Consider the following 11,694-nt stretch of genomic DNA (forward strand, 5'->3'; position numbering starts at 1 on the left):
TTTTTCTCATTGAATGATCAGAAACAAAGATAAATTCTAACCTTTAACGGCTCATTCCGACTCATTGCTTACAGTAGATCTAAGCTCTTTTTTCTGCTTATTCGACTCCTTCCAGCTTCCCATCACATCTGTAACAAACTTTTAAAATATTGCCACACCACCATGCACAAGCCTACCTGCACAGTAGAGATAGATTATTCCATCACATTCAGATGGTTAACAGAGGTTAGCAAGTCCTGTATTTATATATCTATATATTTATATCGCTTTCTAAGAAAGTGCATATTAATGTTTACTTTAAAGAATGTGTAAATGGTGCTATCAAGAAATCTGATAAATTTTATCCCAGTTTTTTGTGTACCACTTCAAATGTATGAGATTTATTTTTCTATTGGAAAAAATAAACAGTCTTAAAGCATTAAAATTGGTAGATTTTAGTAATTTAACAGTGAATGCAATCCCTATGTCAGAGTTTCTTTGGAAATTTTCATGATGGGTCACACAAATCACAGCACACATATTGCACAATTTGAAATGTATTCCCCTTTAAGGTTTTACCTGTTGCAAAATGTCTACATGATCAGGAGCCTAAGAAATTTGAGGCAGACATGCTTGACAAAAAGTTGTGTTACTGCAAAAAAAGCATGGATTGCACTTTGAAACTGGTGGTTCTTCAAATGGGCAAAACCAATCCTAATCTGTATGTGCACGATACACAGAGTTCATACCTGTAAAATACTGCATGTTTTGTTAATCTTTGTTACGACAAACCAGTGGATATAGCCTTAATTATCTAAAGGTTTTCCCTCTTTGAATCTGCTTTATTTTCTCATGAGCATTAATACATATAGTTAGCTAAAGTTGTATATTGGTGCCATTTACAATAATTGGTAAGTATAATCCTGCATCAAAGATTCTCAGTAGAGAACATACAGCATTAAACAGATCATTCAAGGTTTATGATATTCAGTCTTACATACAATTTTAGAATATGAGTTGCCTCTTACAAAAATTTGGTGCCATGAACCAAGGTGTCATAAAAACTATGGATTAAAACAATTGACATTAAGCAAAAAAAAAAATCACCCACAAATAATATTGCTAGAATAGAAAGTATTTGTTATGAAGGTATATAGCTATGGCCATATGGTATTTTGCTTTTGAAAATGCTTATCACCCTACAAGTGATCCTTTGGTTACAATTGCAGACAGACATCTGGATGATGTTAATATGAAAGCATAGATGTATTGATACATTTTAAATGAAAGGTTGAAGCATATAGAGCAATCTATTTTTAGAAAGTTCTGAAAAATTAGTCTTTTTTCAAAATAATCACATTATTTAAATAATACAGTGTTTCTAATAATGAGGAGTTTAGCATCTGTTTTCACTTTTCAGTTTTATGGAGGAAATCCTGCAAACATTTTGGAAACATGCACATATGCTCAGTTGTGATGAATAGGGATCGGAAGCTTGTTTAAGATCCTACATGACTGAGAATTTGTAGAGCTGAGGATCATGGTACCTCTCATAAAAATGAACAGTGATAGAAGGTCTTCATACTTGTTTGAAATTGAATGATATACTACTATGTACATTACCATTGAAAGATGATTGCTCTGGAATGCAGAATGAAGACATACTCTTCATTGGAGTAAATGGAGTGATTTGTAGAAAAACCAGGCCTCTAGGTCTTTGTATATATAGTAGCTTACTTGATGCTTTGCCCACTGCTGCAAAAATGATAACTAAGCATAATTATTTGAGTGTTCCAGTAATAAATATTGTAATGTTATCAGTAATAAGAAAAATGTATCTCTTTATGATTTCTAACCTTGAGGGAACAAAGAATCAAAAACAAAGAAGTGCTGTAACTGGAACTTATACTTGGCATCAAGAGGGCATTGTGCAATATAAAACCAATTTGTAGTGAACTATGGTTATAAAGGAATCTTGCTATTTTTCTATATCATAATATTAGTATGATTCAAATGAATTTCTCCATCATGGAATGTTGAAGTGCAATTTAAGAACATGTTATGTAATGCAACTAATGGCATCTGCTTGAGAAGAAAATTGAATGTGAAACTGGTGATGGTGGGACCATGTGGCACCTAAGCAGTGATCATTTGTACAAACCTACATATTAAAATAGTCTTTAATACTGATGAGGGTTGTATTAACTGTTCTTTTTCTGTTTACACAGGGAAATCATGCAAAGTAATTAAATGGTTCCTATTCTAAATGAGGAGGCCTTATCTTAGTAAAATGCACTGTTGTGTAGAAACCTACTGCTCAGTATTTTACTGACAGATACATCGTCTTTACAGTCCCTCAAGGGAGATTTCTTCCTACTGGAAAGCAATCTAAGGGATTAGCCTTGTCTTGAGAACATATAACACCAAAAATGTGATTATCTCTCAGTCTCATATAGTACTTTACAAATCAATACTTTACACATCAAACAGAAATTCCTGTTTTTAATAATATAGTGCCTATTTTTGGATTTTGTGTAATTATACTTAATTATGATGAAGAGATAATTTTAGTACTGGAGAATAAAATGCAGTATAGGAATTGCACATCCATATACTTTTATATGAGATAGCAGGAAGGCCCAAAGGCTTTGGAATATGTCCAACATGTAATTTAAAGCTAGTAATATGAACGATCACTGAAAAAGCAAAATGTTGGAATACAACACAGTTTTAATGGAAATAGTTATTTTTTAATCAATGAACTTTCAAATATTAAGAAGCATGAGGCTGAAGCCAAAGAACTACAAGCAGACTGATTCATATAGAACAGACTGGTCGCACTTAAAAGCTCCCACTGCAGTTCCCTAGCCACCATACCGCCCCCCCCCCCCCAAAAAAAGGTGATTGCTTGTGCTTGGGAACCCTCAGGAATGGAATAAAAAGAATTAGTAGAAAATATTATTCCCTTGCATGAATAGATGTGCTGCTCCATCCATGAAAGCAGAAGCTTAGAACTATCCCATAATTTTATGTAATAATTTAAAGATTATAATTCTGTGCAATAGTGTATTGATGTACAGTCCCTAATATAAAATTTGATATTTTATTGCTAGGTGGTTAATCTTCACACATAGAACTGTATATGAATTTTCATTCCCACCCAAAGAGTCATTATGAGAACTAAAGATCTCTCTACAGGCTTTGGGATGTAATCTTCAAGGGATTTAGAATGGCCTTTTGAGTGAGAATTTAGTAGTAAGGGTGTTTAAGATTCTTGTCTATGTTCACAATTTTTTATACTGATAAACAGTGCAGGAAAAATACATATCTAACTGTGTAATCCATATATGAGAATTTTTTCCCATGTTTTATCAAGGAAAATTTAGTCTGAATATGGTTAGAATCTTGATTCTAAAACACTGACTGGAAGAAATGACATAAGATCAAATAACAAAACAAGGGCAACTCATTATTATCATTCATAGTCTACCTTTCTCACTGGAACTCAAGGCAGATGAGTAAGTCAGTAAACACATTGTGAAATATATCAGTCAATCAGCATGTGGATTACAAGACGAGTTCCTGTAGTTATCCTACCAACATCAGTTTAGATGTCTGCTCAACACGGAGGCATCATAGAAATATTTGTTCTATTTCTTTCTCACCAGCTAGATTTTTTTTCCGCTTGGTACACATCAATTTAAAATTGGGGTGATGTCAGCACTTTTTCCTTGTTTATCTGAAAAAATGTCCTTTTTAATTACTGCCTACTGACATGCCATTGACTTTTTGAGCCTTCTTACATTATGGATAGCAAATTTAAAAGAACCGAAATGCTTTGGAAATGCTCATACTCTCAGGCTTTTCAAAACCCCTTCGGGGGTGGGGTGTGTGTGAGAGACACAGATTCCAGAGTCTCATGTTCAGCAACCAGCTGACGAGGCATAAAAATAAAAAATGTATTCAGGAAGTAAGAAAGATATTCAAGAGGAACATTCATTCAGTTGAACACTGCTTATAATGACTAAGAAATGTTTGTGTAACCCATTCCATTAGCATCTAACAGACAAGTAACTGGTAAGTTGCCTTCATTGTGTTGCTTCCACATGAAAATACCTCATTCCAGGCTTGGAAAATCTACTTTTTTGTTTAGGTTTCCTGGCTTTAAAAAAAAGTCAAATCAGAACCCACATTGGATTTTGTTTCTCCACAAAAGGAATCCCTAATGTCCCCAATTTTATAATGTCCCCAAATCCTTTTTTTTTTACCTTATCAAAAAGAACCACTAATGTCACATCTCATTAAATAATATATTCCTCTTGAATGAGTTAAGGTCAAGTTTGTGAAGTCTGAAAGTATTATGAACAGCTCTGATATTCTTCAGCAGCTTTAGCTGTAAAGAACTGGTTAGAAGAAGGATCTTATTGGATCAAACTGAATTATACCATAATTCTGCAGAAATCCTTTGTATGTCTTTAATCTTAAATGTACTTAATACAAACTAAGCTCTGAAGAGGGACATTTCTGAGTCAACATGCTTAAGATTCAAACATTTTTTAAAAAAATCAACAAAATAATGGGTATAATTCAGTGCAACAACCTGACTCATGATCAACAAACACTGTCACCTAACTTTAATTTTGACAAGGGTGGGGAACATGTGCCTCTTAAAAAAACACAAGGAAAAATAATTTTATCATATTTTCAAACCTCTCTAATTATATAGCCTATGTTTTTAAAAAGTCTTGAGCCTATATGCGGCTGTCTGGTCACACTGTTTAGGCTATAAAAACTCTTGAAATCACTTGGAACTGTGAATGAACACAATAGTATTATGCTAATTACTAACACATATACTCATGCCTCAGAAATTTCTATGGGGTGAAAAATTACTTTCAGGAAGTGCAGTCCATGGGAAACTTCTGTAAAAGCCCACTGAAATGAATAGCAACTGTACAATACTAAAGCACGCATAATTCATTTCAGTAGAGGCCTGAGAAGCAGAACTCCCTGAAGGATTGTGCTCAAACTATATAAAGTTATTATCTTCTATCAGTAAATGTATTCTTCCACAATGTTCTCCTTTTAATGTCACTAATATATAAGTCTTTTTGTTATAATCAGCAGAAGAAATGATGTGCAAGCTCTGACTGGAATTATGGTGGGCTTTATATTCTCTGTTGGAATGATAGTGGAATCTGGATGGTAATATTGTTCTTTGGTCTTCATTTCAGTCAATCACAAGCCTTTTTCTGGGATATAACAGATTATAATGGTCTTGATTTTTTAAATTAGTAATTTACTAGTTTTATGACTTAGAAGAATCTCTAAAATTGTATATAAATCAAGACCAATCATTTACCATGGCTTTTGGAGGCATCTTTTAAGGTGAGGGAGATCTGAGGTTTATTATTTTATTTTGGGCTGAACTGGAAATGATTTTAACTATTATTGTGAGCCATCTTGAACCATGACAAATGGCAGGGAATAAAGATTTTAATAAATCTGCTGGCCTATTTTATATATGTATTAACTTTTAAAATTTGTGTTAACTGCAATGTTTATGTAGAACATGCATACATACATGCATGTATGTATTAACTTTTCAAAGTGTAACTTAGACAAAAGTACAGCTAGATTATTAAGATAGTGGCATCATTCATCTGATGGACCTAAGCCCAAAGAAACTGAAAAAAGAGTGAAAAGGTTTGAGCCATATTGTTAAATAGGATATTTTAAGAACTTAAAAAGTTTTACTTTTTTTACCAGTTAGTTTTACTGCTCACAAATTCAAAGTACACATAGGAAAGCTGGAACCTAGTGCAGTAGCAGTTGGGCTAAAGTTAACTAAATTATGATCAATGAAAATATACAGACAGAGAGCTGGTATGGTAATGGCAAAATGAACCAATTTCAGGAACTACATAAAGATATTGTGGGATCAGTCTTACTCTGAGAACAAGAACATCTGAAAAACAGCAGCTTCTAACCTATCAGTTCAATATTTTTGTACTAAACTAGATTGATGTAAAAGAAATGAAGCAGGGTTTTTTATGGTCTTCTAGCATAGCTCCTTCTATGTTGCATTCCATGATGCACTTTATCACTGTTTTATGTTCCCTGAAATTAAACTTTATTCTTGTGAACCATGGTTTCAGTGTTGTAAACTTGAAACTATTAAGCCAGCACCTTTGCTCCTGTGCTTGAGAATATTGAACAGCAATCTACTTTCAGGGTGGGGGTCTTACTTTCTAGCTATAGAATTCTTATGATGTAATTTTCCCATCTTGTTGGGGGGTTTGGGTTTTTTTTTTTTTTGGCCCTATCACATCCTTGTTATGGACCTGTCCTTGGCCCATTACTGTGTATGTATTAACAATTTTCTCTACTTATGTAATAAAGATTTTAAATATTAAAAATATTAAAGAATGTTATTTCAAAAAACAAATACTAACTACACTGTCATAAAGTTATGCTGTTTAGATTAAAGAAGATGAATAAATTAATCAGGTGGGTGGTTTATATCTCTGTAACTAAGGGAAGAAACTATGATCAAATGCAAGGAAGATTAATTTGGATGGTCCTTTAAAAAGTATTTTATAGAAAATGGCATTCCTAATTACCTAATCAACTTGAAGGTAAATTGTAAATTTAGGTGGAAGATTAAAAATTTGCCTGATCTTATACTATCATGTGTGTCCTGGTTTCTCACAATGTTCTTTGTTAATAGCAAAGCAGAGTAAAGTGGAGAAGGAAAAATCAAAGATGATGTGGTTTTGGACAGCTCTTGCATGCAAACATAGTTCTCACTGCTAATGGAAAATAGACCACAACATTACTTCATGGTTGGTCCACTTGATGCTACAAATTATAATGAATCTGCTAGGAAAATGTATTTCATGCTTTCCTATTTAACAATGACAGCTAAAACCCTTGTGTATTTGAACCTTTCATAACCCAATCCTCTAATAACATTTTTCAAAATACAGGGTGGTTTGCTCAAGCTACTTATTTACCCTGGATATTTATGAACTAGTAGGCCTTGCTACAAGTTACCTAGAAATGCACATCATCAATGGTTTCTCAGACTCATATGAGGATTCTATCTGACTACTGGAGTAGACAAAAGACATGTCCAGAACAAACTAGTCTGTAGCTTGGAGCCTATCCCATTAACTGAGTGTACTGCCTTGATATGTGTGGATAGATTTAGATATAACTTCTATACAATGCCCTTCTGCTAAGTGAAGAGCCTTACCCCGATGTTGGAAGCACTCCTACCAGGCTCCTCTTGCTGGATCAGATCTTATTTTACAGGAAGGGGTTATATCAAATTGGCTTCCTTTAAATCAGGAAGCAAGCTACATAGGCCTGATTCATACTTGTTCCATTATCTAAGAAGTGGGATCAGTAATGTATCCAGCCACACAGTTCCAAAGTCTTAGGGATAAACAAAGAGGGCATTGCAATCCCCACCAATTCCCCATCATGGTGCAGTCCAGTAGACGCCCCCCACTCTGAAATGTTGGGAGCCTTCAATATAAAGTGGGGTTCTTCTGTGAGAGGAAGGAATCAGAGAAAAATATCACCCCTCTTAAGAAATCTTGTGTCTTTCACTGTTTGGAATGTGTAGTTGAATATGTGTCATGAATCTGTTTTCATATGATTACATGATATGATTATGACTACACATTCAACAAATGAAAATGTGTTGCACAATTGGAACACGTGTTGCTTTGAAATGTCTGTGAATCTTTCAAAAGAATCACACACTAAATATGGAATGTGAAAACAGTAGCTTAGATCCACTAGAGTTTGTCGTGGGCAGGACTTCGTTTGCTGGGGCCAACTTTTTCACATTCCTCCTCCTACAAGAGCCTGAAATACCTCCTGGAATCTTGTTTCCAGGAACAGGAAATGGAAGTATTCTGATGGATCTAAGAAAGTGTAAATTCTGCAAACAATTTCTATAATGATTTCAAGACACCAGCAAGATTGGCAAGGGAATATATTTTAACATTGAAATACTTAGGTGAATACTGGTGTATGATAAACAGATCTTTATGATAATGAACACAGAATGGATCGGCACAGAAAATTATGGCCCAGTATAAGTTTGCATGTGACACTGCATGATCAGATCTGAAAAGAGGTTTTTAAAAACTATGTTTTATGGTTATGTCATTTTTAAATAATTAATATTGCATTCGTAACATACAATATGGGGGGATAATTTATGAAGTCTTAATTAACTGTGGTGCCTTGAGAAAACACATTGGTACTTCCAGAGCACAAAACTAATAAAGAAAATATTGATAGGCATTTAACTGACATTGAACATCAATTTCATCTTTATTTTTGGAAAGTAATCACTGACCTCTTCTGTGTAACTTGACTAATGTGGCCCATTGAAATACAGAAGAGCTATAAATCCATCTCACTTTATTTCTAATGCAGTCGTTTAACCAGATACTTTATAGCCAGAAATACTTTGTGGTCAGGTTAAAGTAGGATACCATTCATAGTTGTGTGCAGCTGTGTTGAATAATTGTGTAATAGGTGCGTGAGTACATAGGTGCATAGTGGGAGGGAGCTGCATCGAAATGCCTGCTTGGGCCATTCTGCTTCCCAGATTACGAAAGATCTGGGACTCTTGGCCAAAAGTGAAAAGGATGAAAAAGCATGGGCAGCAGTTGGAAATAGCAGCAGAAAAAGAATACTTGGACAAAACAGTGGAAGACACTGGTTTCTATAAATAAATCATTTTCTGGCTTCTGGTTTCTAAAGATTGCAAATACCCTTCCAAGCTTTTTCAACAAACATGGAACTAAGGACCTGCCACATTTTACACTAGCAGGCTGTAAGTCTCAGGATGGAACAACACCCAATGCTTGCAGAATCATTTTTAGGATGAGTTAAATGAAGATAACCCTGAATATAGGTCATTCATTTAATTATGTCAGCTTGATTAGGAAGGCTCTGAGGGCTGGCTTAGCTGCTGTTTTACTTCACTGCAGTTTCTGTGTTTCTGATGCCTACTACAAACATAAAATAGGGTAGTTCACATTTCAGAATGTATTGAAATACTTCAAGAAACTGTAAAAAATACAGGCAGAATAAGGGCTCAAGTTCCCCTGAAGAAGAGGGAATGATGCACTCCAGATACATATAGGAAAATTCTTTTTGTGCATCCACAAAAAGGTATCCCAAGAAGACTCAGTGTTGTAGACTGTTGTGCATAAAGTGTATCTCTTTAATTTTAATATTTATAGCATAAAAATATCCATTACAAGTGGATATGATGCTGCTTCTAGTGCTTATGAGTCTTCTAGAGTGACAATAAAATATTTTCTCTGAAAATATCAGCGTTTGTTTTATCATCTTGTATTGAGCACAATCCAACTAAAATTAAAACTGGTTTTGATGTGCTCAACATCGCCTTTCAAAACAAAATGTGAATTCTGGTAATGATTTTATGCTCATCTATTTGTTTACAATGGTTTGGATCCAATTGTAGAACTTCAGTAATGGAAGACCCTATGGAACAAGACTTTCTCAGCCCCCTTCTGATGCAACACCAAATGCTTCTGGGGGAGACCCTTAGGAACAGCAAGATGGCCAAATTAAGAGTCTGTGGAGAAGGAGGAATTAAAAATCACTCCCTCCTTCCATTAGCAGAAATTAGCCACAGGATCCAGGCCCCAGCAAAACGAAAACAAAAACTGGTTTCTCTTTTGTTATGTCTTCTTCAAAAGCTGATTCTAATTTAACTGATTTCTTTCATCGCCATGGATTGCTATTTTAAAAATTTGTGTATGATCTTTGTATTAAATCTACATCTATATTTCCCAGTGGAGCTTTATTGTATACCTGGAAATGTGTGTGTGTGTGTGGGGGGGGGTGTTCCACCATTTTCCCAATACAAAAAAAGTATGCATTCCTCTCTGCAGTATTGCATATGTGTGCTCATTATTGATAGGGAAATGCACGATATGTGACCTGAAACTGATTTTTGCAAGCATCTCTACTGAACACTTGAAATGTTTGGGCATTGTATGCTTTCCAAGGAATTTTTTGCAAAATGCATGTCTGAGCTCACAAACAGGTGCCCTCCTCCCCACAAGTTTCCTCAAGCCACAGAATTTACCTTTGTAAAGGGAGGCAGAATCCTTAATGGGGGTGGCTCTAAATAGAGGGTACATTCCTGAACATTTACATTTTTTCCTGTAAATTTTTTAGAATGAGTTTTAAGAGGTTGGATGACAATTTTGAGTTTTTCAGCCTCCAAAATTGAATTATACATCTGAGAGAGCTATAATTCTTATCATCCCTACCAATCCAGAAGCTCTGAGCATGCACCAACAGTGACTGCCATTGTCATATGACAATGTTGCCAACTGCACACATACACATTCAGAGTACTGCTTGTTTAAATCACAAACAAATCACCAATTACAGAATATGGAGTGTTTCACCACACATCCTTAAAGCATGGTGACGAGGCACATCTGGTGTAGCTAGTTACTGGTGCCTTGTGTACCACTGTCAACAGTGAGGGAGGGGGCTACTGTTGCCACCACTTAAGGTGGTTATTCCCATTAGGTGCATGCTTCTTCCAGCCCTCCCACCCTGGATTAACTGGTTCTTAAGGGGCTGAAAAGGAATTTAGGGGGATTCTGCCAGAAAGGCTTAAATGGATCATTTTCCACCTGTTTTATACAACTTTGTTTGGAAATAGATGCTTAGGTTATTAGGCCTGGTTTTAGGATTGGTCAGGCTATTTAGGTGGCAGAATTACTGCAGGTAGAGAATAATTGGTGAGCTCTCTAAGATATTTCCCATAATGAAGCCATTTTACTTAATCTACTCATTTACCTGCTCTTACAGCCAAAAGGGATTTGGGGAGGGGGCTAGCTTCGTGCTAAGTAACATCAGCTTGCTATACAACATAGGAAGAGTCTTGTGTGGCTTGGTACCTCATCACAGGATTGTGTACAGGCAATTAAAAATAACAGATGTATTGTTTGAGCTGGATTTTAAGCCAAGGTGTGTTGCCCATAAACCAGCATCCTGTAGAGGCCATCCATTAGCTATGATGCTCATCAGGGACATTGAGAAATAGGTTACTAATTATAATTCTTAAGCTCTTGCAGATCACTCTTTAATAAAACCCAGTTAACCTACATCTGTGTACTGTGTGTTCATTTAAGGGTCTGGGTACAAGATCACATGAATGAGGGTTCTTGCTGAATGTATCAGCCAAGGCACTGCTGTCGTGATCCTGCTGTTCTGCACAGAGTTCAGTCAGCACAGGTGAATTCTGGCACATGGGTTGCTATCCATGTTGAGCTATGAAATGGAGGATTCCTGAAACTAGCGTCTCTTCTATTAGGCCATGCCTGTTAATGAGGAACAATAGATAGCCCTGCCTTTGATATCTTAATTCTGGGGTGTTGGGGCAAGACTCATTCACAACATAAAGACAGGCTAACAGATGGTTAAAATCTATCTGAAAATACTAGCTAAAATAAAACATTTTCAAAATGTCCGTAGAGGCAATAATGAAGGAAAATGCTATCAATTTTTGTCTCCAGGTAAAAGCTATATAACACATTAAGACATTTTGAAACATACCCATGAAACCTGCAGTTCTTGATGGAAAATTAATTTCAGTGCCAGTCCCAGCATTGTGAGGTGTTTGGGGATACAAGGGCA

This window comes from Heteronotia binoei, chromosome 21 (genome assembly GCF_032191835.1).
Source record: "Heteronotia binoei isolate CCM8104 ecotype False Entrance Well chromosome 21, APGP_CSIRO_Hbin_v1, whole genome shotgun sequence".
Classification (NCBI taxonomy): domain Eukaryota; kingdom Metazoa; phylum Chordata; class Lepidosauria; order Squamata; family Gekkonidae; genus Heteronotia; species Heteronotia binoei.